This window comes from Ictidomys tridecemlineatus, chromosome 3 (assembly GCF_052094955.1).
Source record: "Ictidomys tridecemlineatus isolate mIctTri1 chromosome 3, mIctTri1.hap1, whole genome shotgun sequence".
NCBI lineage: Eukaryota > Metazoa > Chordata > Mammalia > Rodentia > Sciuridae > Ictidomys > Ictidomys tridecemlineatus.
Genome location: NC_135479.1, coordinates 59,452,663 through 59,475,810, shown reverse-complemented (window position 1 = coordinate 59,475,810; position 23,148 = coordinate 59,452,663). Strand labels below are relative to the sequence as shown.

The following is a 23,148-nucleotide window of genomic DNA, read 5'->3' as shown; positions in this document are numbered from 1 at the left end:
GCAGAGTGCTTGCCTAGCACATGTGAGGCACTGGGTTCTATTCTCAGCACTACAAAAAAATAAAGGTATTGTGTACATCTACAACTAAAAATATTTTTTAAAAAAGTTTAAATAAGCATTACCAGCTTTCTTTTTCAAACTTTTCCAAAATTCAAAGGAGAGAGAACATACCTTATGTATTCCGAGAGGCCAGCAATAACGTGGTACTGAAGCCAGACATAGATTTGACAGGAGAAGGAAACTCTAGATCATTATCCCTTATGAATCCTGGTGCAGAAATGTTCACAATGCTAGCACGTGCAATTCAGCAGCTTTTTAAAGTGACTGTATAACATGACCAAGTATAATTTATTCTAGGAACATGGCGATGGCTCAACATGTGACCATCAATCAGTATACCACATTAGCAGACTGAAGTAGAGGGGGAATATCATCATCTCTGCCAAAGCAGAAGAAGCATTTGAAAAGATTCAACACCATCTTATGAAGGGAAAAACTTTACAGTGAATAAAGTTGGACTAGAAGGAAACTACCTCAATAAAGATATGACATGAAAAGCCACAGATAACACCATAATTAGGAGTGAAAGCTTGAAAGCTTATTTGGTAAAATTGGAAAAATGTTCAGGATGCCTGCTTTTCCCCTTCCATTCAATATAGTATTGAAAGTTCTATAACAGAAGCATGTAAGGAAAGAAAATGAAATTGAGGCATCCATATGGGGAAGGAAGAAATAAAAGTATGTCTGTTCAAAGAAAACATAACATATATGTAGAAAACCCTGAAGATGTCACACAGAAAAGTGTTAGAACTAATAATTTCAGTAAAATTGCAGGATATGAAAGTAACACCCCAAAGGGAATTGAGAACATAATTCCAAGGCATCACACTTGCTGATTTCAACTATGAAAAGCCAGGATATCAAGACAGCATGGCACTGGGACAAAACCAGGCACATAGTCCAGCAGAGCCGAGCTGAGAGCCCAGACTTCAACCCACACATGGGGTCAAGTCATGTTTGACAAGGGGACAGAAGTGCATGAGAGGGAAAGGACAGTCTCCTCAGTACATGGTGCTGCAGAGACTGGGCACCTACACACAGAAGGATGAAATTGGACCCTTATTTTATGTTCCATACATAGAAAGGAACTTGAAATGGAAGACAGACTTAAATACAAGTCCTGAAACTCTCAGAAGAAAACCGAGGGGAAATCTCTTGATATGGGTATTAGCAATGATTTTTTGGACATGACACCAACAGGAGGGGCAACAGAAGAAAACTAAACAAGCAGGGCTACAAAAAGCAAAGGAATCCATCCATAAAATGAAAGGGCAATGTCCAAAGTGGGGGAAATATTTACAAAGCACATCTGACAGGGGTTAAAATGACTCTAATAGTGGGGAAAAGGCCTGCCTTGGCGTTTTCCCAAAGGAAGTGACAGGTTACCAACAGATATGAAAAGGTGCTCAGCATCACTAATGGCTGGGAATGCAGATTCAAAACCAAAATGAGGTGTCACTGAGCACCTGTTAGGCTGGTTCTTGGCAAGAAGTCTAGAGAACAAGTGTTGGCATGGCTATGGATCAGTGGGGGGACCCTTGTACACTGTTGGTTTGGAATTTCAGCTTTACAAGTAGAAAGTGTTCTGGAGGTGGGCAGAGGTGGTTACTGCACAATAATGTCTTTAATATTTATTGATCAGTACACTTAGAAATGGTAAAGATGGTTAAATTTTATGACACATGTTTTCCCCACAGTTTAAGAAATAAATTTATAATAAGAACTAAAAGTTTTGAAACATAAACTTGATCCTGAGAGCTCTGCAGTTTTAGAGTTGATTCTGAGCATTTGGTTTTTGCATCAGCACAATATATATTATATATTATATTCATAACAGCTTGGTACTTGGCAACAGTCCTACCTGGTTATTGCTGTTATTTTCATTATGCCGAAAGATCCCCATGTCTTCTGTACTTTGTGGCTTATTTGTTAGGTTTTAGCAACATTGGGATAACCTCTTTCCTTTCCACCAACATTCGTCTTTAGAGAATCTATTCCTGTTACCTCCTTGTGCAGCCAGCTTGATGGGAGCCCTGAGAAGCCAGGAGACTGGAAATCAGGGGCTGCCTGCAGCCCAGATGTTTATAATGAGGGGAGTTTATGCATATGAAATTATGTCATTTGCAAACCAGGGATATTTAGACCGCCTTCATTCCTGTTTGGATGCCTTATATTTTCTTGTTACCTCTTATTTCTGTGACCAGTACTTCCAATAGTATATTGAATATACATGTTCTTTTGTTCCTAATCTTATAGGAAATCATTTCAGCTCCTCTCTAGTTAGTGTGATGTTGCTTTGGTCGTGGTCTCTGAACATCCTTTCTTCATGGTCCACTTTATTTTCAAGATCAATTACTTTGTCTTTGAGGCCTCCAACCTGTCTTCAAAGTGGTCTAGTCTGCTGGTGGTGTTTTCCATTGAAATTTTAATGTGGCTTATTGAGTCTTTCACTTCTAGGATTTCCATTCAGCTTTTTTTTTTTTTCAGAATCTCTCTTTATTCAAGTGATCCTTTACTTCCCATATTTAATTTCACTCCTTATATCTTCTTTTAGCTCATCCAGCATTTTAACTATTAACTCTTTAATTCTTCTGACATTTCCTCCACTGCAGTGTTGATGGGATCAGTTGTTAAAGCATTATGGGCTTTTGGGATGGTTTGTTCCCTTGCCTTTTCATATTGTTGGTATGTCTACACATCTGTTGTGATAGCTCACTACTTTGTGAGCTTCTTTCTTTTAAGAGCCCTGGGTTCGGTGAATATCCAGATGTTGGTACTTCAAGTCAAAGTGAAACTTTTGTTGATCCAAATATCAGCACCACTTTGAGAAATGCCACCGAACCCTGTTTACTACAATCACTCAGAACCAAGCCTCCTGCTATTCAACCTTATGGGAAACACAATGTTGACATTGTTGTCCACGGCTTCTCAAATCCAGGTCTAAGCTGTAGTGAAGTTCTGGAATAGGTCAAATTTAGTTCTTCAATTTACTAAAATTGCTATAATCTTAAATGAGTGCTAAAAGTGGGGAAGAGGAAAAATTGGGGAAAAAGATGAAAGAAAAGAAAGGAAGGAATGAAGGAGGAATAGATTGGGTGGTATTTGTGTTTGAGGTAATAGCAGATAATACAAGAGGACGAATATAAAGGGTAAAAGGAGCAACTATAAAGTAGAGCAAGGAAAACAAGGATAGGAAGATTGATTCTAGTTAAACTAGTAGATAAAATACAGTCAATTGTGTTGAATCTTGGCTATTAGCATAACCACAATCATTCAAGTGAAAAAGTTATTTATATGTTCAATGTTGATATTAGAGTTATTTATAGAAAATCATGCCAGGTGAAGAAAATTCCTGTTGGATCTTGGTTGGGTTTCATTGGGGTTTGGACATTTAGAATGTATGCATCCTCCTTTGGCCATGGATCCCCCCATGATTGCTGGGGTACAGGAGCCACTTCCCTGTTTTCTGTGACCCTCCCATGGCCAGTTCTGGTTTATGAGCTCTGGGGTCTGAAGCTTCCCTCTGGTATGGACTGTCAAGAGGATGGTCCCTGGGCTTCTCAACAGTGCTTCCCCTCAATGTCATGGTTGGTGCTGCTGTGGTCCTCAGGGATCCATTTTCCTCTGCTCAGAGCCACAGTTACTTTGCTGCTTTGTCACTATCTGGGTTAGTGGATGCTACACAGAGTTTTTTTGTTCTTGTTGCTGTTTTTTCTTTTTACTCCCTGCCTTTGCCTGGGTTGCAGAGTGGTGGGCTAGGCGTACTTCCTAGCGCAGTCCACTCAGCCCCTTCCCCCTCTTTTGGGGGAAGGGGAGGGGGAGGGAGTTTCAGTGATTTGGGGGCTACTAGTGGTTCCTCTAGAATTTCTTTCTGGCTCTATTCTGATGAGGTCCCAATCCAGGGGACTTCCCTCTAGTTTCATTTGCAGCTGTCTGGACATAGGAAGATGTCCTGTCATGAGATGGCTGTGAACCCCTGGCTCAGCTTTCCTTTCACAATTTGGTTTTAACCTTTGATCTGTTATAAGGGCCCTGATGTTCCCATCACACTTAAATTTTTATCTGCCTTTCCTAATGTTTTTAGTGGGTGAGTTTAAGTAAATTTCTACTCCCTCTCTCTTTCTATTGCCCCTTACCCCTTACCCCACCCTGGTCTGGCTTTGGGATCAGGGAACTGTGTGCTAATTTTCTACTGTGGTAACCAGTCTGCAAATCTCTCCAGGTCTTGGACTTTGTTATACTGAGTCTTAGAACATTTAAGTTTTCACCCATCTCACAATTCTGGTTTTCCTTCACTGCCTCCTTTCTGTGCATGAGGAGATTGGGAATTATTGGTTTCCTTCCTTCCACCATCTTGCCAGTCTCTCATTGATTTTTTAAATTGATGAAATGTAGTTATATATAAAGTTGGAATGCATTGAGATATATTCACACATGCACATAGTATAATTTGATCAACTTTATTCCCTAGTTCTTCCTCTTTTCTCTTGTCATCCCTCACCCTTGATTTTCTATTTCTACTCCTTTCCCTTCTATTTTTGGAAGATACCACCCTAACGTTCATTTATGAGAGAAGGAATTTGACCTTTACTTTCTGAGTCTGACTTATTTCACTTGGCATGATGTTCTCCTGTTCCACTTATTTACCAGCAAATAATTTCATTTTTCTTTTTGGCCAAATTTCTACTCTTTATTCATTTGTCCATAACTTGGCTATTATGCTGTTGTAAACATTGGTATGCACATGTGACTGTAGTATGCTGATTTTGTATTTTTATGTAACTACCAAGAAGTGGGAAAGCTGGGCCATACAGTGGTTCCATTTAGAGGAATCAACATACTGCTTTTCAAAGTGATTGTACTAATTTGCAGTCCTCTCAACAATGTATAAACATGCTTTTTCTCCCACATCCTTGACAATTATCCTTATTTGTATTCTTGATGATTGCTGTTCTGATTGTGGTAGTATGAAATCTCAGTGTAGTTTTTACTTCTATCTCCCTAATTACTAAGGATGTTGAACATATTTTCTTATATCTGGTGGCCATTTGAATTTCTTCTCTTGCAAAATGTCTCTTTAGATATTTTGCCCATTTACTGAGTGGTTTATCAGGGTTTTTTTTTTTGAGTTCTTTATATATTGTGGTGATTAATCCCCTGTTGGAAAAGTATCTGGCAAACATTTTCTCCCATTCTGTAGCTGTCTTCACACTCTTTAATTTTTTTGTTATTGTGCAGAAGCTTTTTTATTTAATGTTGTCACGTGTATTAGTTCTTGCTTTTATTTCTTAAGTTTTCGGGGTCTTATTAAGTAAGTCAGTGCTTCTGCCAGTGTGTTGAATGGTGCCCCTATGTTTTCTTGTAGCAGTTTTGCTGTTTCTGGACTAATTCCTAAGACTTTGATACACTTTGGTTTCATTTTTGTGCAGAGTGAAAGATAAGGACCTCATTTCACTCTTCTACCTATGGCTGTTCAGGTTTCCCCACAGCCTTTGCTCAAGAGGCTGTCATTTCCCCAAGGTACGCTTTTGGCACCTTGGTCAGGAATCAGATTTATGTGGATTTGTCTCTGTGACTTTAATCCATTTTTTAGTTTACTTTTATGTACTGCTTAAGATACAGGTCCAGCTTCATTTCTTTGCATGTAAATATCCTCTTTTCCCAGCAACATACATGGATGAGAGAGTCCCTTCCCTATTGTGCGTTTTGGTGTCTTTTCAGTAATTGATTCTGTGTGCGTGAGTTTGTATCTGAGTTCTCTCCTTGTTCCATATTCATGTGGTATTCTCTGTTCTCTTCTTTGTGTCAGCTTTCATGTCGGTATCTGAAAGGATTATTAGAGTCTTACAATATACTCATAATTATGCACTGTAATGCCTCTCATTTGACCTTTTGGTCTCAGGAGGAAATGATCACTCATGATCTTTTTTTGGTGCCATGTGAATTAAAGGATTTTCTTTCCATATTAAGGAAAACTGCCCTTGATAGATTTACAGAAATGTCACTGAATCTCTTGCTTTGAGTAGCCTGGACATTTTAACAATATTTATTCTTCTAATCCATAAGCACACTGTATCTTCTTATCCATGTATGTCTTCAGTTTTTCTCATCAGTGTTTTATAATTTTTATGAAACAAGTAAATTTGCTTTGTTTGAATACATTTGCATCACTCTATTTCTAAGTATTTTGTTTCTTTTGGTGCCATTGTAAATGGAATATTATTATTTTTTATAGTTGATTATTAAGGATATGGGAATGCATCTGATTTTCTCAGGTGGACTGTGTTTCCTGAACCTTGACTGCACTTGTTAATTAGTTCTAACAGATTTATTGGAGAAGGTTGTAGCATGTTCTATGAAGAGGACTTGTCCTCTGCCAACAGAGGCGGCTCTTCCTTCTTCCTTCCTGGTTAGGGTGCTTGTGATTTCTTTTTCCTCCCTGATTCTTCTGGCTTCCAAATGATTCTGAGAGGAGTCCCCATGGCCATATCTCCCAGGGGATCTGCCAAGGCCTCTGTCTCTTGTATTCTCACCAGGGCTGTTCAGCACCAGCCTTAAAACCTGCCCACTCAATGGGGACAAAAAACATCTCAGTAATATGTGTGTCAACATTGGTGTGTTGACAGAGATCGAGCATCTTTAACAGTTACTATGTGCAGTAATTCTATTTTGAATTGTGGAAATTTGTCCTTTGTCCCACTAGAAAAATGATTTGACACATGAGGTTCTTCATGTCCCTGGGATATTAAACTTTTATCAGTCTTGATTTTTTAGGAACACTTTGATAGTTGTGATTTGTCTAAGTATCTATGTTCTTTTTGTTTTTCTATAAGGAGTCAGTCATTTTTTTGTGACTTCTGACCCTTCAGTCAGAAAAAAAATACTTTCAACTTCAATGTCATGAAAATCTTTCATAATAATTTTTCTTTTTGCATATAAACTTAGACCTGCTGGTTGGGTGACACAATTATACCCAAATGACACAGGAGGATACCCAAGTGACACAGGAGGCTGAAGAAGAAGGATTCAGAGTTGGAGGCCATTTTCCCCAACTTGAGGGGATCCTCAGGAATGTAGTGAGACTTTGAAGGACTGGGGATGTGGCACTGTGTTCAGATCCCCCTGGGTTCAATCCCTAGTACTAATTTAAAAAAAGAAATAAATAAAAGATAAATAATACAAAACCTAAAAATCTTAGATCTCTATGGGATTTACCATTCAAAGGAAATTCAAGCATAAATAGTCCCTAAACATATGTGGTCAAACAGAAGTCAGACTGCACTGATGTGAAAAACCCAGAAGAGGCAAATCATGGGGAGAGAATGATGAGTGTTCCCTGGAGACTAGCAGGAGGGAGGAAGGGAGGGAATGGGTGTGGGTACCAAATACAGGGTAATGGGATGCACTTAAAGCCACTAAGCTGCATATTTTTAAAAACAATCTTAAATTTTAAAATAAACTAGTTTGAATAAAAATATATAAAAAGAGAAGAAAATAAAAGGGTGGAGAGGGAAAGGGCAACTCTGGGATTGGAACAGGTGTAAGGGGGTGTGCAGTGGGTGGTGCTGGCTGTGGGGCCACTAGGAGCCACAGGCCTGAAGCTGCTGTTGAAGGTGGTTCTAACCCTGGTGGTCTGTCAGGTGGTGGAGGTGGTTATGGAAGTTGAGCTGGAGTTTTCTTATTTTTTTCCTTTATCTTATCATTACATTCTATTGTGATACATAAGTTTCTAAGTGCTTTATTATTTTGTTGGCTCGTTGTTATTACCATAAATGATGTCTCTGCATACTGTTTTGTTCAGCACTGGTGTTGAGATTTACCTTCTTAAAGACATGGAGCTGGACATTGTTGCTTTTCCCTGCTGGATGTGTTCCCTGGTGTAACTGGTACAAAGGGGTTTTTCTTTTCTCTAGGCATTGATACAAGAGGTTTTTTTTTTTCTTTTTTCTTTTTTTGTATTTCCAAATAACACTGCTTTGAGCAAATGGGTTTAAGTTTAGGGCAGCCTCAGCAATGGAGCAAGAGCCTGTCTCAAAATAAAAAAGGAAAAGGACCATGGATGTAGCTCAATGGTAAAGTGCCCCTGGTTCAACCCCAGTAACAAAAAACAAACAACCTCCCCCCAAAACAAACAAAAAACCAACAACTAAAAAAACAGACCTGAATGGCATTTACCCATCTAAAGAAACTTAAATAGTCCTTTCCAACATTATATGGCCCAGGAGAAATCAGACTGCACTGGTTTGAAAAATGCAGACTAGGCATATCACAGGACTAGAAAGCTGAGGGGTTGCTGGGGACTAGCAGGAGGGTGGGGGAGGCAGTGGTCATGGATACCGAATTCAGTAAAATATTCTGGAACTACATAGTGGTGACCAGTGCACAGTTTAGAGAATGTACTCAATGCCAGTAAACGAAATATTTTAAAACATAAAAATTTCAATTTTGAAAGAAGCTAATTATGCAAAAGTAAATAAACAAAGAAAATAAAAATAAGAAATAAATAAATGGCAGAGGAGAGGAAGGGAGACTCTGGGTTGGTCTCAGTAAGTGGTGCTGGCTGAGGGGCCAGCAGGGGTTGTTGGTCTGGAGGTGCCATTGCAGGTGTTTTAGCGCCAGCTCTCTCTCAGGTAGTGGACGTGGTGGAACTTGAGCTGGAGTTTCCACAAGCACCAGAGGTTGCCCTGCAGCTGTAAGAGGAGTACAGATCAAGAGACTATCCCTGTTCCTTCCAGGGATAATATATTTCCCACTGCCTTTCACTCAGTTCCACCCACAAACCACCCTGGCAGTGTTCCTAGAATGCACACAGTGACAGTTGCTCCTGCCCCGCCCATTCCTGGATTATATGCTCTGCATGACCATCCCTGTCCCACTGTGACACACTCATATGCCCCCACCTCAGTTTTTCTTACCTTCTGCTGATCCTCTGTGGACTCCAGGTTTTTCTCTCAATGCTGGGCCTGGTGGCCTTGGTCCTCCATGTTGAGTCCTGTCATAGTGACCTGGCTGTGGATATTACCAAGTGGATAGTGAGGCAAGTGCAAGTTAAGGAGTGAGGAGACACCCAAAAAGGAAGAGGGGGGTAGCAGTATGAGAGGCCTGCCTTTCCTACCATGATGTTGGTTTTATTGGCATCCCACAGTTCAGAGGAGCAGGCTGAAGCTCAGAGAGGTTCAGTTCCAGGACTCAGCTGTATGTGACCCTGTCACCCTGGGCAGGCTTTACCTTCCCAGTGTTAGGTCCATTTCCTGTTGGGTGGAGAAACTCGAGATGGTAGACATGGAAGAGGGGGAGTCATAGAGTTAGGCGGGCTCCAGAGTCTCCTCTAAGCTCTTCAGGGAGTATGCCCAGGACAGAGATACTGTGCAGGTATCATATACCTCTGGAGCCACCTGTGCCTTCTTGGTTGGTACATTGAGGAAACATAGAGTCAGTGCCAAACTGACCCACCAGAAGTGTCTGGGGATGGAGTTCAGTGCAATATCCAAAGCACATAGGGGCTTGTCCCACAGAGGGACAGGAGAGCCCCAGCAGAGCAATGGCTGGCAGCGTTCACAGTGGAATTGCTGAGGGGATAGTTAGAAACACAGCAGCTTCAGGCCAGTTTGTTAGCTGAGCAGAGGTGGCAGCTCCATGTTTTAGGAGCTTATCCCCTGAGTCCCACCAGCACATCACCTTCTGGAGATGGGAAAAACAGGCTCATCCCAGACAGGAGGGTCTCTGTGTGAGGACAGCCAGGACTTCATTTTCTGTGGTATCCTTGTGATGGTTCCAAGAGTGAATGAGGTCCAGGTCCTATAGCCCTGAAAGGCTGAATGACTGTGAAAACCAGGTCCCACTGGAAGGTGATGAGGCCCTGGGTCCCCAGCACCTGCTTTCACAGTCTGGGTGTGTTCCTTGAGACACAAGTACCAGAGAAATGGACCATTTGGCACAAGTTCCTGGTGTTTTGCCTAACTGCAGCCCTACTAATCCTGATGATGTGTAAGAGAGTGTGTGGAAGGACAGTCAGGCCACTGACACCTAGACACCTGGGTCTAGGAGTTATGGTCAGTTGGATGGCAGAATGCAAATCATCTGAAAAATTGAAGTGAAATAGTGTTTGTGTCACTGTTCTGATATTGTCACAAATATGGGAAAAGTGATCTTGCATGAGTCCAAGGCTGAGGCTGGCAGAGAGGGTGGGGATGGGTGAGGAGTTGGTGCTCAGATTCCTCATAGTGTAGGACTATGCCCTCCACCTCCAGGCCCTACCAGGAAGGTGGTCCTGGTGGTGTCTGTGCTCTTATTTGCTTCTCATCTTCTCTAGGCTCTGCCAGTGGAGTCTCCTCTGTCCCACACTTACCCTGAGGGCCAGCTCCTGCCCAGTGGTGCTTGGCCCTGGCTCTTCCTCCCTGACATAGAGTTTATGCTGCAGCTCCAACGCTTGTGGAGGATAACCTGTGGAAAACATGGAAGACAGTGCGTGGTAGCTGGCAGGGAGCATCAGCCCCTGCTGGCCTCCATTCAGGGTATTTCTGCCCCTAGTGACCTTCTGCTCCCCAGACCTCATACAGACCATTCATACCAGGCTTCTACCCTAAGAGGACAGGAAATGACCCTGGGGGCCCAGGATGTACCCTGGACACTCCCTTTCCTCACCTACATCCCTGTTTTGGGGGTGACCATGACAGGACACCAGGATCACAATCTCCCCCAGCTGCTCCTGCCTTAGGCCTCTTCCCCCATACTGAGGGGGAAGGTGGTGGGGCTCTGCAGGACTACTCACAGTGATGGTTTCTCCTGAACGTACCTCCCCAGGGTTACCAGGTGTGGGCCTTGGGCTACTTTGAGGAGTTCTACTTGGAGGAGTACCACTAGAGGAGGCACTGGGAGTGTGATTGAAAGCAACATAGCCATGTCTTAGGGTCCCTTGACTTGACCCCTCTTCTAGGTATACCCACATTTGTCCCTCTGGGCTACTGTTGGCCCTCCTCCAACTCCATGACATTTCCATATGTGTACACAGTTAACCCTAACACAGTTCCCCACATCACATGCCAGGCCTGGCTATAGCCAGGGTCCAAGCTCTGAGGAGACACAGCTAGGTTTAAACCCAGCTCCTCTTCCTGTCCTCTCTTGTGACCTTGGACAAGTCTTCATGTCTCTAAGCCTTCCCCTGCATATGTGAGATAACACTTAGAAACCAGGTTGTCACATTGCTGTAATGAGAAACCAGGTTGTCACATCTCTGTAATGCACAAAAGTAGAGATAAAATATGGAAACAGGTGGGATGTCACATAGAGTAGAACTAAAAACAGGCCTAGCCACTTGCCTTGTGACTTTGAAAATGCCATTTTCCTTCCTGCCTTCTTTCTCTGTCTGCATCTTAAGAGAATTGAAATGTATTTAGTGGGGATATCCTCACCTCCCAGAGCCACCCACCTTGTTCTCTTTGGGATGAGAGTAAGCACATCCCTGGGCACCTTAGGGACCTCCCAACAATGAAATTCTGGTCTTTTCCCCTTTCCATTCTCAGGGCCCAGTCAAGGTACTTGGAGATGGGCTGCTCCTGTTCCATAGAAGCGTGGTCTCGAGTCTCTTCTTCTTCTTTTTTTTGGTCTCAGGGAGTGATCCCAGGGGTGCATAGTCACCAAGCCACATCTTCAACCTGTTTTTCTGTTTTATTTTGAGACAGGTTGTCACAGTGTTGCTGAGATTAACTTTGAACTTGCGATCTTCCTTAGCTTCCCAAGTTGCTGGTATTGTAGTCATGTACCACCATGCCTGGCATCTTTGTCCTTTCCCATGTTACCTCCACCTCCTGGGCCCCCATTTTCTCTGACCCACTCTCTGATCTCCACATGATTGCACCTATTGAGAGGCTGAAAAGAAATACTGTTACATGGAAAAGGCAGGCAAGTGTCCCCAGGATCATGGAAGTTCTTTTTCCAAAGGAAATCCTATGGGAGATGGATGAGTCCTGAACTAGGAAGTCATGATCCTGCCTTTTCCTCTGGAGTCTGCCTCTGTCCTGTTCTCTTGGCCAGTCCCTATCTGACACTGGGCCTCAGTTTCCCAAATGTGCAGTGAATGGTTAGAGAGGAACTTACACATAGTCCCTTCTGGTAGATGCTACATAGTTTTCCAGGCTGGGTAGGGTTGGTCAGGGTGGTGCTTCAGGGTTCCATGTTACTGTCTGCCCAGGATGGGTGCAGGTGTACCCTGCTTGGTGTAGCCTGGCCTTGTGTTTATAGAATGTGTGTTATCATTGGCACAGGCATAGAAACAGTGCCACACAACACATTCCCAGGTCTCCATCCTTTCTCAATTGTGAGATCCTTTTGTCCCATCTCCTCAAAGTCAGAAAGTGTAATCACTCTCTCTCAGCTGCATGGAAGTGTGTGTGTGGGGCGGGCAGGACTGGATCCTCAAAGAAAATGTGAGGTATTGTGTCTATTAGAAGTGGGTTTGGATGGGAGCCTGGTGAAGGCACCAGATCCACAGAAATATATATGACACTGCACAGAAATATACTTGGCCCTGCCTCCTGATAAGACAGGAATATATATTTCATAGAGGAGGGAAGGGTCTGGCCTGAGTTGATGCAATGATTTAAGTGGAAGTTGGGGCCTCAGTTGCAATTAGATTTGCCCACCCACTGCAGAAATACCAGAATCATAGAACAGAAAAAACAGAAAGAGGGATAGTTCTTCTTTCTGCTGTAAAAGAAGTAGAGATGGTGCTCAATGCTGACCTGGATGGCACCTGTGCAGTCACCTCACTGTCTTTCTGCCCCAGGCTCTCTGGAGCTGATTTCCATCTCTGAGTCTGTCCCTGGCCCCAGATGCTGAATTTCAGAAGGTTTTTTGAGGTAAAGGGAAAGAGAGTGCCACACAGCTGTGTTGGCTCCATGCAAGCTGATCCCCTCATCCTGACATTCCTTCTGCTCCTGTCTCATCACCTTGATCAGGTGACTCTTAGATGCAAGAGCAGTGAAGAATGATAACCTTTTAGTTAGAGAGTAACTTGCCCTAGAAACCAGTCTTAGTTCTGAAGAAATGGCCAAAGTGAAAACATGTTCAAGAGCAGACTCTTTCCTTTCCTAGACCCCAAGATGTCTTCCGGGGGTCCAGGCAGTGGTTTGTGTGTTACAAAACCAGTCCTGTCATGTCTTCCTCACAGTGTGATTTTCCCTGAATCTGCAAGTTGCTCAAAAGAGAGTTTATAAAGATGGCCAAGGTTGGTAGGGAGAGACCGCAGACTCAAAACCACCTCCCTGAGGTTTAGGGGCATTAATGTGACAAGAAAGTCAATGAAAGGTAATTTGAGGAGAAGGATTCAGTTGTGCATAGGCAATCTACATAGCACTTTGGGGAGTTCAGAAAATGGCCACAGTAGCATAATCTGAGGGTGTAGTTTTTAGTCTTTTGACATCAATAGCTTGCCCATGGGACGCTTATACAGGCTCAAATGAAAGAGACAGGGGTTTCAGCTGCTTTGAGCTAAACAAAAAGCTGCCAGTTTTTGAAAAGCAACTTATGAAAACATTATCCTTGTGACCTGCATGTTGAACTGTTATCTATAGCAAAGGTACTGGGAGTGTTGTATTTTCATCTGTAGGAGGTATAGAATTGGGGATACAAAGAGATAATTAAAAGCATGTGAAGTCAGAGTGCTCATTCAGGTTTTTCTTCAGGTTCATTGGAAGAGCAGAGATGGGGAGGTGCAATAGGGGAAAGGTCTGTGCAAATTAGCAAGGAAACAAACAAATAGTAACTTGTGAGGAAATGACCAAGGCAAAGTACATAGTTAAGCAAAGGGAAATGGAAAGAATAGCTCCCTATGCACAGAGTGTCACTGTCAGCATGCTATGTAAAAATGAATGTCAGCCACGTTTTATTTACAAATAATGCATGTGAACCAACATGGTGAAGTAGAGCTGGCAGTAATTAAGTTTGCCGAGAGTTACGAATTAAAGTAAGGCAGGATGGGAAATCAGACAGGTGATCTCTATAGTCCCAACATGTGGTGTGATGCAGTGGTGGAAAGCAAAGTTGCAGCAGAAATAAAGCAGTGAGGAGTAAGCTAGATGATGGCCAAATTCCCAAAGCCAAAGCTGTTAGAAATGGCAGGCAGCTCAATATAAACACATCGACAGGGAGGGGCTTCAGTTTGTGTCTTGAGCATTAGATCAAGTTAAAAGAGAACAAAACCTTGGATTTAGTAAGTAGATTGTTGCTTGAATAAACAGAAAATAACATTGGTTTGCATGTTCATGGAACCACTGCAAAAATTAATTATATATTTGGCCACAAAAAAACTTAACCAACACAGAGAATTAGAGGAAAAGCTATATTTTTATCATAATCTAATAAGATTAGTATAAATAATAACATGACCAGTAAATTTTCATTTAGAATTCAAGAAATACCCGTCTCAAAAACACTTGGATTAAAGAGGACTGTCTAGACAGATTTGAAATCTGTTGAGAAAGCTCTGGAAAGAAAAGCCCTTAATTCTCAAACTCCTGGGTCTTAACTGTATTTAGTGGAAAAATTAGACTATGGGAATTCTATACTGAAATAGCACAACAAAAGTAAAAGGACCTACATGGTTTAATTACCAAAGGAAACTGGGAGGAAGTAACTGATAAAGATCAAAACAAATTAATGAGCTGGGAAATCAAGATGTATTTATATCCATATTTTAGCAGAAAAGTGAGCAATCCCACAATGGGACCATCTTCAACAGCAAAATTTGAACTCATCACAAATTGCAATTTTCGTGCAAAGGAAGAAGGGAGTAGCAGACATATAGGAGATTGTGCATGAGAAGGAAAACCTAAGTACAGATTAAGATCTTGCATGGGCATGGAAGGGAAGGATAATTAAAGACATACCAGACGGTGTTGTGCACCTGCTCAGCCGTCTGCACCCATGACAGGCTTGCAGGACCAGCCTTGGTGGAAAGCCATGTGGCAGCACCCAGGAAAATGAAAAATGCAAATATCCCCAGAAACTCATACACAGAAACAACAACACCAGTAAGTTCAAGTGTGTTTATGGAGCATTGTGTCAAAAACTGGCAGCACATTGCTGTATGAGCAAGGAACATTGGGGTCATGTGCATGTTATACATTATTAATGTGGATACATCAGCCAGGAGAAGGAGTGGAGTCAAGCTGAGGAGGTGCCTTGAAGGAATTGTCTCTCCTCACCCTGGAGTGGGAAAAGAAGATTCAGAAAAGTGAGTGTGATAAGACCCCATTTGTTGTTGTATTCCCCACCCCACCCCCCAGCATCTGCTGATTCATTGGCATTATTGGCTTTGTTAGTTATTTTCTTTTTTTTTAGAGAGAGAGAGAGAGAGAGATTTTTAATATTTATTTTTTTAGTTTTCGGCAGACACAACATCTTTGTTTGTATGTGGTGCTGAGGATCGAACCCGGGCCGCACGCATGCCAGGTGAGCGTACTACCGCTTGAGCCACATCCCCAGCCCTGTTATTTTCTAATAGAAATACCTGAGACAGATCAACTTACAGAGAAAAAAAGTTGTTTTGGTTCATTATTTTAGAGGTTTCAGTCTATGTTCATTTGGCCCTAAGGAGGAAGCTGCTGAGGAATCATAATATTCCCTTCCTTTGCATGCTCCTACTGACCTGTTTCCAGTTAGGACTCCCTGGGAGTGATTCTACCAAGTCCAGATAGTACCTCAGACTGAAAGGGTTAAACACTTGGGCCTTTGGGGCCACATATCATATATTCTTGGCACTGTCTGCATGGCATCCATAGATTTTTCAGAACCATGACAATATGAAATATGCATGATTTTATTTTTTTAATATTATAGAAGCAGTGAGAAAACATCAGGAAACATAGAGGAATATTCATGAGATGCTGATGTTGAGGAAGGGGCACATCAAGTAAGTATGAAAAAATGCTTGAGCTAAAACATGTATATGACTTTTCTGCTTCTGTGCTAATTGACATCTAGGTGATTGTGGCAGAGAAATAAATGTTTCCATTTTTTAGTGCTTATTTCTTGAGTTATGAGGATGCGCTTGATTATTGTGATCCAGGGTGGGGCTGCTTCACCCCAGGCAGATCAGCAGTACCAACAAAGCATGTCCTGGTGCATTCTGGCCTGCTTGGCTGTCCCTGTCCCACACTCAAGGAGAATGGGCCAGCTAGATAGGGCCAGGCAGCACCTCAGTTGAGCCCTGCCTGGGTTAGGTTAGTTGAGCATTCCTGCTGCCAGGTGGCTGGTGTCTAACTCATGGAGATGTGCACTTTGCCACACCCTTCCCAGCAGGATGACTTTGCTGGGACAGTCCTGGCACTGCCTACTCCCTGCTTTCCATCCCATTTGGCTGCCTGTAGACTTTCTAAAATTCTTTTTAGATATAAATGACAGGAGAGTGTATTTTGAGATATTACATGAAATGTAACTTATTCTAATTAGGATCCTTTTCCTGTGGTTTTACATGATGTGGAGCTACACTGATTTGTGTTCATATATAAGGAGAGGAAAGTTATGCCTAATTCGTTGCAATGGCTTTCCGCTTCCATTTCCCTTCCCTTCCCCCCCTTTTAAAAAAATATTTATTCTTAAGTTTTTTTTAGGTGAACACAATATCTTTATTTTACATTTATGTGGTTCTGAGGATCGAACCTAGTGCCTGCCTCATAGTGTAATCCTCCCTGAATCTGCAAGTTGCTAGAAAGAGAGTTCATTCATAAGATGGCCAAGGCTGGTAGGGAGAGACCCCCAACTCAAATCTGCCTCTCTGAGACTTAGGGGTTTTATGAGACAAGAAAGCCAGTGAAAGGGTATTGAGGTGAGGGATTCTGTTGTCTGGATACATAGTGAATCTACATACCACTTGATGGGACAGGTGTTCATAAAATGGCCACAATAGCATGATCTGAGTGTGGAGCTTTGGGCCTTTGGTCATCAAATGCTCACCCATAGTCTCTTGTGCAGGCCCCTGTGAAAAAGGCAGGGGTTTCAGCTAAACAAAAACCTGCTTTGAGCTAAACAAAAACCTTCCAGTTTTTGAAAAGTAACTTAGGCAAACATGAGTTGTGACCTGCATAGTTAAGTTGTTATTATGCAAGGCTAGTGGGAGTCATATTTTTTAGCTATGTGAGGTATAGAATTGGGGATAAAAACAGATACTGCATGTAAAAATCAGAGTTATTCAGGTTTTTTCTTCAGGCTCATTGTAAAAGCAGAGAAGGGGAAGTGCTTCACAGTGCAATAGACAGTGGACAGGTCTGTACAAATTAGCAAAGAAAAGTAGCTTGTGAGGAAATGACCAAGGTAAAGTATACAGTTAAACTAAAGTGAAATGGAAAAAAATATCTTCCTTTGCACAGAGAATGTCAGGGTGCTATGTAAAAACAAACCTAGCCACAGTTTCTTTTAGAAAAATGCATGTGAACTGGCATGGCAAAGGAGGGCTGGCAGTAATTAAGTTTGCAGACAGTTACAAATTAAAGCAAGGCAGGATGGGCAATATCACCATCAGACAGGTGGATTCTACAGTCCCAACATGTGGTGTGATGCAGTGATGGAAAGCAAAGTTGCAGCAGAAATAAAGCAGTGAGGAGCCTGCCTGGAGTAATCCAGGTGATGGCTAAATTCCCAAAGCCAAAAGCTGCTAGAAATGGCTCAGTAAAAACACATCAACATGGAGGGATTTCAGTATGTGTCTCTGAGAATTAGATGAAGTAAAGAGTGTGAGAGGATATAAGCACCAACTGGTGGACTGCTTTGTGACTCTGGTAGGAATCACCACAGTGAGAGCTCAGCCTCCACAAGTCCAAGGACAGGGTCCCCAGCAAGGCTGCTTTTTTTACTTCAGATGCTGGCTGTATTGCAGGGATAACCAGAAGACCCCGCATTTCTGACCAGCTGCTATTAATTTGGGGGTTCCGTGACCTTCTCATAGAACTCATGGATACTGGTGATTAAAGTGCTGCTACAAAGGGTACAAACCAGGACAAGCCAAACAATGAGATACACCAGGTGAGGTCTAGGAGGGTCTGAGCAAGGACCTTCTTTCTGTGGGATCCAGCATACCTTTCTATTGGCCCATCACTGTATTCACCAAGCAGGAATGTCCACTGAGATTCGGTGTCCAGAACTTTTATTGGGGTTTCATTATGTAGATGTGATTGATTAAATCAATGGATGTGGGGTTGAATTCAGCCTGCATCTCCCTTCAGTGCCCTGAGGTTGGGCTGACTCAAAGCCCTAACCTTCTACTCACAGGAGTGGTGTTTACGGTGAATAACTTTCCCTCTCTTGCTTCAGATTCAACCTGTTAGCAGAAAAAGTTATGATACAAATAATGGACAGTTTTATTATTTGGGAAATACCAAGGATTTAGACTTCCTTTCTGAATTTAGGAGCAAAAGCCTTTCAATTCTGTTTATACAACATTTGCCACTTGATATTGATTTATCTTTTCACTCAACATATATGCTTTCAATCATCCCAGTAGACACATGTGTCAACAGTGCATTCTTTTTTATTGCTGTGTGGTATTGCATGGTATAGAAATACCACAGTTTGTTGCTATTAAACATGCTTTCAGGTCCCTTCTGGACCATTGATAAGGTGCATGTCAGTGGTTGAAGTAGTAGTTGACATATAATAAAGCTCACCTGCATTCTTCATGTTCTTTGGGAGAGTCTGTCTTCTACCTCAGCCTGAGAAAATCACCTATACATGGTCATAATCAGAGGGGGGAAAACAACACAATAAAGTGGTCTTGGACAAAAAAGAAATGACTTCTTTGCATAAAATTTACTAAATTGCTCTAGTATGTAAAAACATACTTGTGCACAATCTGGTTTAAAGGAATCCACAAAAGAAACATTCTGTTCTGCATGGGAATGTGGCTACTGACCTAAAGTTCTAACTTATGGATAGGAAGACAATGAAGGCAGTTAAATGAGGGAGTCAATTTAATAAGGTGTGTCAGGGTCTGAATAAATCACTCCCTGTGATTTCATGAGAAGCTTTTGCTGGATTAACGTTGCTCCATGATTCCTATTACCCCCATCCTGAGTTCTGGTCTTTCTTTGTGAACTCATGCTAATGTCCTGTGCCTTTCTCAGGAGAAAAATTTTAAGTTATATTTGGTAGAGAACTGTAAGAAGACATGGAAATGTTGGGAGGTAGAAGCATGAAGTACTAGCTTACACACCTTCATTTGTGTGTGGTCCTGCATAGGCTCTCTCTGGTCCAGCGAGGAGGTCCACAGAACAGGGCAGAGGAAGGTATAACTTTGGGGTCACTAATCAAGACCTCTGGAGACCAAACAGGAAGCAGGTCTGATTTTATTGCTCAGTTACTACACACACACACACACACACACACACACACACACACACACACACACATACACACTCAGGCAGTAGCTAAGAAGATTACAGGCAGCCACCTGTGGGAGGCCATCCTTGCACATGATTTGAATTACCTCCCTGGCTGGGCAAGAGGAGTTTAGTTTCTCAGGTCCGAGGGCTTGTCATTGTGGAGGTGTGCCTGGCCAGTACCCCGAAGACCCAGTCGTCGCACCTGATCTTGGGACACTGCCCCCCTTAATCTTCACTGGATGGGATTTTCCCCAGAATTTTTTGTTCCCCAGTAAAAGTCCACTCCCTGGCATGTTCTCTCTCTTGCTAGCCTCTTCAGTAAACCTTGCTACCATAATAGGTAGCTGGAGGCTGGAGCTAGGAGAAGCCATCCTGGAGCTGGTTTAAAGGTAATTAGAGTCTGTCTCTTTAATTCAGACTCCCTTAGGATTTCTCACGTCGATGAACCTTCATTTATGAAGCCTATGCTGGCCGCAGGCTAAAGCCACCAATACAATTTCTGGCCAACTGTCACTGCAACGACCAATTGAGGAGTGGGCTGTGGAGGAAGCTAAGGAACTGCAACACACAGCCTTATGCCCAGGGCTGTGCCTATGGGGTAAGTGGTTTGCCACTATCATGCCTAGCACAAGGGGAGTGTCCTGCCACTCAGACACCCTTAATGTATGCCATGCATGCAGTACTCCATGCACTTGTCCCCACATGGTCTCATTCAACATGAGGGGGCAAAACAATGGGAGATTTATATGGGAGATTCAGTGAGGGTTTGGGGAATAAGTTCATATGCCTATAGATTATTTTGCATGAGAGGATTCTGGTAAAATGAGTCATTCTTTTCATGTGGAGATAAAGTGGTCTCATTGTACTTGTATTCTTTTGATTTTTAAACCTTGATGTTACAATTTCATAGGTTCTGATATGGTGGGCTTTGCTTTCAACACATCTGGAAATATATTAGTGTTCATAGTAAATATGGTGGTTACGAAGTGGCTGAGCTAGCCCATTTCCTTTGTACCCAAGTATTCCCACACTGAATAAATGGGAAGGGAGGCACCGGCTGAACTAGAATTCTGATGCCAGGAATAGAAACCAAAATGAAATTTTTTTTGTTTCACTATATTGGAGAATATCTAATAGCTGAGAGTAAAGGGATGAATGCATAGGGTTATACCATCTGAGAGATCCAATATTATGTTAACACTCTGAATAAATCTCAAAGCAAGATATGCTATTGTCTCTTAATTGAGTCATACCAGTTACCTCAAATGGTGAGGCCACACATGGCTGGACAACTTCTATTTTAAAACCCAAAATCCAGCAGAAGCCTGAAAATCTGGTGGTCTTGCCCTGGGAGACATTTTATACATTTGATGTGATAATGAACTGGACTGATAAGTAATGACCTAGTGGGAGCCTATAATGTGCCTATGTCTTCTGACTCTTATTATCAGGCCACCCCTGCCATACTGAAAGTTACCATATCCCTGGCTATGTTTGTGATGTCTTAATATACTGATAATGCAATCATGTTTACAGGGAAGTAGAGTTGAAAGCCTCTTGGCACAGTTCCCAACCTCTTCCCTGCAGTGTTTGACAAGAAAAAGAAATATAGCCAAAGGCCTGTTGTATTCAAAAGAATTAAGTGGACTTTTCCCAACTGCTAGGGAATATTCTCTATATACTTGAACTTTCCTTAATGATGGAGGTGTCACTGTGGTTCAGCATGGTTGCTCTGAGCACTGGTGGAATGACTCAGGATGGCGTCATGGCAGAATGACCATCTTATTTTAAAATTAATTGTTAAAGCCAGATATGCTGGGTCACATCTGTAATCCCAGGATTTAGGTGTACTGAGACAGGGGGATCATGAGTTTGAGATCAGCCTGAGAAATACAGAGAATCCCATCTTAAAAATAAATGAATAAATAAATATATAAATATTTTTTCAGGGTAAACAAAATCATTAAATAACAATCATATTTTATTTGTCCATATCATTATTTGGTAAATTAATCTGGTTGTTAAAGTTTACTTTCCTAGATTTTAATATTGTGAAAGTCCTCTCTTCTTGGTAATGTCACTAGGAGCAGGTTTTTGTATTTTTTTTTTAAAGAGAGAGAAGAGAGAAAAAGAGAGAATTTTAATATTTATTTATTTATTTTTTACTTTTCGGTGGACACAACATCTTTGTTTTGTATGTGGTGCTGAGGATGGAACCCGGGCTGCATGCATGTCAGGCGAGCACGCTACCACTTGAGCCACATCCCCAGCCCCAGGTTTTTGTATTTTATAGTCTCATACTTTGAACTGACCAAGAGGAAAATTTTAAGACAATCTGTGCAGCTTCCAATCACTCTCACATCTCGACTGATGTATTGATTGGGCTGCACGTGTGACTTTTTGCCTCCAATTAATTCATAAGTAATATTACATACATACCAGGCTATTTAAAGCTCATCCAGGTTGTGTTTAGAATGATGCTTCTTGGACAGGAAAGAGAATGTAATCAGAATTCCCAGTATGATTTCTTTCTGTGGACCCAGCGTCACCCTACCTGTTGCTCCTGGGATGGACCCCACACATTGAGCAATCACTGTTGGAGGCCAGGCCTTAGCACTCAGCCTCTCATCTGGTACCATTAGTCCTGCACCAAAACCTGTGCAATAAGGCCAAAGTACTCTAACATACATTAATTAGATTTATTTGTATGTTCATGTTTACATCATTATGTGTCTTCTGTCAAATGAAGTCCTCTACAGAGACAACTTGACACATCAATATGTTTTTTCATATGTTTCCTTGATTTCTGTCCCTGTGGTCACAGACCCTCCTCAGCAGCCACAATGTCCCCTTGTGCATGGGGAGCAGATTTTGCCACCCATTGTTTGTACATGGATGTTACTGAGGGCTCCAGTTTTTTCCATTTCAAGTGCTGGAAGGATATGTACCTAGCTTTAGACATGCTACATAAAGGAAGGGACACATGCTGAGAACCTGAATGGGTGCTGCCAAAGGATTCTGAGAGCAGAGTATTTATGGCCACATCTCCCAGGGATCTGCCCAGGCCTCTGTCTCTTGTATTCTCACCAGAGCTGTTCTGCATCCAGCTTTAAAACCTGCTCACTGAATGGGGACAAATGACATCTCAGTAATGTGCACATTTGTGTGTCAACATTCAGAGGCTGAGCAACTGCATTTTCAACTTCAATGTTGCAAAAATATTTTACATATAAACATACACCTGTTGGGTGGATGATGCTGCCTGTATCCCAGTGACTGAGAAGTTGAGAAGGAGGATTGGAAGTTGGAGGTCAGTTTCCCCAACTTAGGGAGTCCCTGAGCAACTTTCTGAAACAGGTTTTGGGTGGCTGCTCCTGTTCTTGTTCAACTTCTTGTTTTGCTATGGCTGGGGCTGTTTTAGGGCCTGCACATGGTCCAGATGGGAGCACCTCCCCTAGTTGCCATGCTCATTGCTGCTTCTGGGGCCCCACACTGCTTTTATGCAATGTGTGTGTCCATCTTTCAGCAACCTGAGTTTACTACATACTGAGTATCAAGTGCCTTGTCGGTGTCTGCATACAGGTGTGTGACATTCACACAGATGGTTGGCCTTTAATTGCCCTTTGTGGAAATTACAGAATTTGTGAAAGAATCTCGTGACCTCAGCTAAAAGTAAAAGGATTAATTTTGGGCAGGAGCTTATAGACAAGGGCTA

At 42.2% G+C, this 23,148-nt stretch overlaps 1 long non-coding RNA gene across 3 annotated transcripts in view; it reads left to right on the top strand.

The window, feature by feature from the left end:
• The window catches only part of LOC120884223 (uncharacterized), an 80,456-nt gene that overhangs the window by 3,246 nt on the left and 54,062 nt on the right, over positions 1 to 23,148 (top strand). For 2 of the 3 annotated variants that reach the window (XR_013436347.1, XR_013436345.1), the window contains exons 2-5: positions 358 to 15,292; positions 15,441 to 15,510; positions 15,898 to 15,970; positions 19,851 to 20,031. This is a non-coding gene — a long non-coding RNA (uncharacterized LOC120884223). Of the gene's footprint in view, positions 1 to 357; positions 15,293 to 15,440; positions 15,511 to 15,897; positions 15,971 to 17,903; positions 18,079 to 19,850; positions 20,032 to 23,148 lie in introns of those variants that run through there. The other variant, XR_013436346.1, reaches the window with a different exon arrangement.